The sequence below is a fragment of the Festucalex cinctus genome, chromosome 5 (assembly GCF_051991245.1).
Source record: "Festucalex cinctus isolate MCC-2025b chromosome 5, RoL_Fcin_1.0, whole genome shotgun sequence".
NCBI lineage: Eukaryota > Metazoa > Chordata > Actinopteri > Syngnathiformes > Syngnathidae > Festucalex > Festucalex cinctus.
The window spans coordinates 3175023-3181107 of NC_135415.1; the positions used below are offsets into that span (position 1 = coordinate 3175023).

The 6085-nt window shown below is 38.9% G+C and overlaps 1 long non-coding RNA gene across 2 annotated transcripts; it reads right to left on the reverse strand.

The window, feature by feature from the left end:
- Positions 1–3753: 3753 nt before the first annotated feature.
- On the reverse strand, positions 3754–5391 carry LOC144019768 (uncharacterized). 2 transcript variants are annotated; one of them, XR_013283770.1, is made up of 3 exons: positions 4974–5386; positions 4023–4266; positions 3754–3922 (listed from the first exon to the last, which is right to left on the reverse strand). It is a non-coding gene; the product is annotated as an uncharacterized LOC144019768 (long non-coding RNA). The 2 variants fall into 2 exon arrangements; XR_013283769.1 differs by having other exon boundaries at positions 3754–4266; positions 4974–5391.
- Between the last annotated feature and the right edge of the window lie 694 nt (positions 5392–6085).

Sequence of the window (6085 nt, forward strand, 5' to 3'; positions counted from 1 at the left end):
TCAAATTTTGTGTTTCAAAATTCTTACTTAATGAAGCATTCCCGGCTGTACATTTCACCTAGAGTTACCAAAATTTTAAGACATATGTAACAGCCCTCAAGGTACAAAAAACTCTTTTTGAACCATATGCTAAACCGAACAGGAAGTCCGCCATTTTGATTTACTTTGGAACGTGTTGCCATTTTTTGGGCCATTTCATAGGGGTCTTATTTTAACGAACTCCTCCTACAGAGTTTATCCGATCATCTCCAAACTTTGTGTGATTCATCTTAAGATGTTGAAGATGAAAAGTTATTGAAAGCTTTTTATTTCGTCGCACGCTGTTGCCGTAGCATGCACAGTTTGCAAAGGAAAAAATTCCTTCTTAATGAAGCATTCCCAGTTGTACGAAGCAGCTAGAGCTACGAAAATTTGGAGACACATGTAACAGCCCACGATGTACAAAAAAGTCTCTTGGTGCCATGTGCTAAACCCAACAGGAAGTCCCGTAGGGGCCGGGCATCACATTTTGAGCTTAAAAAAATCTTTAACGAAGCATTCCCGGTTGTACGTTTCACCTAGCGCTATGATAATTTAGAGGCATACATAAGAGCCCACGATGTACAAAAAAGTCTCTTGGAACCATCTGCTAAACCAAACAGGAAGTCCGCCATTTTGATTTACGTTGGGATTTGTAGCCATTTTTTGTGGCCTTTTTTCGGGGTCATATTTTAACGGACTCCTCCTACAAAATTTATCCGACTGTCTTTAAACTTGGTGTGCTTCATCTTAAGATGTTTAAGATGCAAAGTTATCGAAAGTTATTTATTTTGTCGCACGCCATTGTCATGGTGATGCATTGTTTGCCAAGTAAAATAATGCTTTTTTTTTTGGTCTAAACATGTGCAAAAACTCATGAAACTTTACACAAACATCAGGCTTGTCATAAGCATGAATATTTTAGAGATTTCTTATTCAATTTGCAATACATGGTTCAATAGCGTCCGGTCTCCTCCCACATTCCAAAGACATGCATGGCAGGTTAATTGGGCGCTCCGAATTGTCCCTAGGTGTGCGTGTGAGTGTGGATGGTTGTTCGTCTCTGTGTGCCCTGCGATTGGTTGGCAACCAGTCCAGGGTGTCCCCCGCCTACTGCCCAGAGCCCGCTGAGATAGGCGCCAGCAGCCCCCGCGACCCTTGTGAGGAATAAGCGGTCAAGAAAATGGATGGATGGATGGATGGTTCAATAGCGCCCTCTAGACATTTTTATGAAGCTTTTGCAAATGTTTTGTATTTTATGATTCAGCTAGATTTGTAAAAATTGGGATACCTATCAGCCTAAGACTTACAAAAAGGTTTCTAAAGCCATATGCTGAATCAAACAGGAAGTCTGCCATTTGGATTTACTTTGGTATTTGTAGCCATTTTTTGGGGCCTTTTATAGGGGTCATATTTTCAACAGAACTTATCAGATCGTCTTCATTCTTTGGCGTGTTTCATCTTAAGATATTTAAGATGAAAAGTTATTGCATTTTTTTATTTTGTCACACGCCTTTGCTCTAGCCATGCATTGTTTGTGAAGAAAAATGCTTCTTTGAGAGTCTAAATATGGGCGAAAACACACAAAACTTTGCACACACACCAGACCTGTCTGGAACATGAATATTTTATTTAGATATTTGTTGTGCAATTGTAATAAATGGCTCAATAGCGCCCTTTAGACATTTTTATGAAGTCTTTCCGTTTATATGATTCAGCTAGATGTGTGAATATTGGCAGGCATGCCGAATATATTCAAAAAGTATTCTATATAGCCATGTGCCAATCCATTTGGATTTTTTTTTTTTTTTGTTTTGTTTTTTGTTTTTTTGTTAAAGCCCCAGTGTGTAGCTCACGACCGCCATCTATTGGTCAAACAAGATAATGCAATGATTTTAAGCACACGAACTACGGCGTCTCAGAGAGACCCTACTTCAACAGCCTACCACCAATTTCACCGGAACAGAACGCAAACAACTTCTGGTATCCCTCGAGTGATGACGTAAGTGAATTGCATTTGTTAGACATACTGTACAGACCCCTAATATTTGTGATTTAGTCATTTAATTTCAGAATTAATATTTTTGTCGGCATTGTTAGGAAATACTGTACGTCAGCTAATGATAATGGCTATCTATGTTCATATTTGTTAGTGCAACTAAACTATGCAACAGAGAACACACAGTTATGTTATATGTTTTATAGACATGTGGACCATCTCAAAGAGGGCGAGGGAGACGAGGAAGAGAACGCGGAAGTGAACGCGGTGTCTCGTAACGTACAATTATGTCATCATGGAAAAATAATTCCATTCGAGCATGCATGTGAATGGCTCAAAACATACCTTTGCTTGGAATATGTGGTATTTAGATTACATCGTTTGCTGTTATGTTTAGTATATCGTACAAAAATAATGGTGTTAACTGAACTACACAGATGCAACTCAGACTCGTAAACCCCCCCGTGTCTTGTTGCTACTAACCACTCAGAAAAGTGCTGCTTACAAAAACATTTGAAACCCTTTACTCAGATATCGATTTGTCACCATGTTGAACAATTTTACCTAATAAATATCACTAAGCAACTTAATTAGTTTTGATTGAAGATACAACAGCTTCCTTGTACTTCGATGTGCAGGAATTTACATGGCTTTCACAAATAGTCTTGCTCATATAATAATGTACTTCATTGGCTCAGTGACTTTCAGTTCATTGTTTGGTACCTCATCTGACATACAATTGTTACCTTCTTGCAGAGACTCGTACAGGAAATGACCATGGAGGAACATGAAGATATCCAAGTCCAGCTGATAGACTGACACCAAGAAATACTTTTTGACACATTGCTGACACATCAGCACCACCATGATTTCCTGTACCTGGATCCCACATCAGCACCACCATGATTTCCTGTACCTGGATCCCAGACTGCAGCACCATGATTTCCTGTACCTGGATCCCAGACTGCAGCACCTTGGTGGACTTGTAGCAAATAAGTGACACTTTCCCAGATCCTTGAGGACAATACAAAGGTTTTTTACCTGGCATATAATTAGTCCATGTCTGACACTTGCTGTAGTTTGTATAACTTGTATATTGTTGTTGTGTGTTAATTTGTACATTTTGAATAACTAAAAAATACTATTTCCTTTGGCGTCAACATGCAGTGTTCATTCGACACCTAACCTAACACTATTTTACATGACTAGAAATGTAAAACATCAAAAGCCTGGAGAATTATTATAAATGCTTGCAATGACAAGCAATTCTTCATTGGCCAATGAATGTAAGGTACAGTACATGAAAATGAATAAATAAAATAAAGTAAAATAAAAGTCTACATGAAATGAACATATTAACTAAAAAAAAAAAATGCTGTTATAATATAATGAGCGACATGAATTGCAGTTGATCCAGAAATTTACCAATACGCTGTGCATTTCAAAATATGGAAAATAGACATACAGGTTTGGGCCAAAGGTAGTGTTACAGAGCAGGTATGTGTTGTACACAGCTAAAATATCTGATTAACTCAATACCATGATGTTTTTTTTTTTTTGTGTGTGTGTGTGCTGACATTGTCCCCCATTAACATTGCAACATTCCTCAAACTCTCCCGAACACATAGTATGATCTGTAACACTACTTTTCGCCTACTCTATGATGTTATTGGGGCAAAATCAAGGAAGGCTTGTCCATTGATTGTGTGAACAGACTGCAGTAAAAATGAAGTCACTTCAATGTTTGCTGGTTTTATTAAGTTTGACATGCTCCTTGACTGCACAAGTACATGTTATGGAGTGAGGGCATGTTCCCACCAACGATGATATCATATTCTTCAAAGGCTTGCTGAGGAAAGTGAGGGAGGAGTCACTCCATGGCTTCAGACACCTGGTCAGCAGGTCCTGTGTAAAACAAGTGGTGCTTGTACATGTGACCATTCCGTATTGCTTCACACAAAAAGTTCATGTAGTGTGCAATGGCGTCCATATGTAAATGACATACCAAGACGTCGGCTGACTTCAGTTTGTTGCAGCTCAGATATGGTAGGTGGAGATACTGGTGGTACAACACCGAAGCCTTCTGGGGTCCTCCATTCAAGTGTCCTCATTCGGGGCATTCCAATTTGGCTGCTGACTCTCCCCTTGATATTTTTTTTTCTTGCAGATCGGTGATGTATTTAAACGGTGCATGAATGCTTGTATACATCAGAATATGGTTCTGGAACCCCTCAAGTTTGGCTGTTGATCTAGTGTGACACAAACAAAAACACAATTATAAAATAAAATAGAATAATTGATGATACTACTATATGTCACCAACTTTCCAACAAAGCCCCCAAAATAGAGGTAAGATCTTTAGTTTTTGGGCCCAAAACATTGTATTAGCTAGATAAAAGTAACTTGACTGCATACTGCATAGAATATGCAAAGGCTGCTTGCTTGTCGAATTTCCGTGGAAAACGTGGCAGCCTGTAAATTCTTGTGCACCCAATTACACAATGGACCAGTACACACTTGAGTGAGAGAGTTCAGACTCTAGCAGTGCTTACGGTACAGCCAGCATTTAAGTCCAGAAAGTTATTCCCTGCCGAAAATTAATTTCGAGAACACTATTTTCACCAACCACAACGAAAATAATAATTTTCAACTCCTCCACTAATACAGTATGCTTTAGATTCTCCATTGAAGTTATGGGCAAATATACCTCCGAAATCACAGTTACATTACATTACACAATAACTTGCGCATTTACTCTAAATATAACGTGCCAGCGGGAATCTTTTTTTTTTTTTCAAAGCAAGTACCTACATAACGAAATCGTTCGAGTGGTGCGGAGTTGCTAATCAACAGCTACAGTGATCGTAAAACAAAGGTACGAACATCGTATTAATTAGTACAGTGTATACTTTTTCTCTCGCTCTCAAAACGTAAACACAAATGTACTCTTACTTACCGGTCAAGTAGAAAGCAGTCGAAGGCACCGGCACGTCCCAAACCTAGTCTGTTCCTCATTTCTCTCCATCTGGCAAATGCGGCTACAATATAAACTCTTGTTTTGTCGCGCTGAAATAAAATAAATTCCCAAAGTAAGTGTGATGCTTGATAATGCTCTCTTCGGGGACCGGAAACTCTTCTTCTTCGTGGAAATGCGGTCGCCATACAAACCGGAAGTGCGTTCCAAAAACGCGTTAAGAAATGGAGCGCTGAAATTTGTGTTTGACGGCACCCGTAGCAGAAAGATGGCGGCGAAACATGGCGGACACTAGAAGCCGCGGCTCGGACATGTAAGATAATTTGCGATTTCTAGACTAACCGTTATATTTTAAAAAAGTACGTTTATGCGATACAACATATCTTTTTACATACTACTAACACAAACAATTGGGTTTTTTTTCCGAATGATTTATTGTTTCACCACTAGATGCCACTGTATAATACTGAGTGTACCTTTAATTGTGCATCATTTTTGGCCTTTCCATGAACCTTTACAAACACAAAGCATGGCAAAAACGTTTACAATTTATTCTTCTTTTTATTTGTTATTATTCTTTTCCGCAAACAATCACATTTTTGAGACACTAAACGTGAACGAAAACTCACCAAACTTTACACACACGTCAGGCCTGGCGAAAAATTTGATATTTTAAAGTCGCCATAGGTGATAACAGAAAAATGGCTCCATAGCGCCACCTACATAGGTTAAACAGATCCCTGGCCCGCTACGATTGTCCGACGGCTATGAAAATTGTGTGGCACCTGTAGCACATCCCAATGAACAAAAACCTCTTTGAAGTGTGTACCCTAAAATAGACAGAAAGTGAGGTATGAGTATTTAAATGTCCAATTTTTGCCAATTTTTGCACATTTACAGGGGTCATACTTTTGCCCGCTTCTCCTACACGGTTAACCCGATTGACTTCAAACTTGGGATGTACCATCTCAACACCTGGGACAACATCATTGTGAAAAATGAAAAGTTTTTGATATACTATATGACGGCGGCGGCGCATCAAATTTTGAGTTTAAAAATTCTTACTTCACGAAGCATTGCCGGTTGTACGTTTA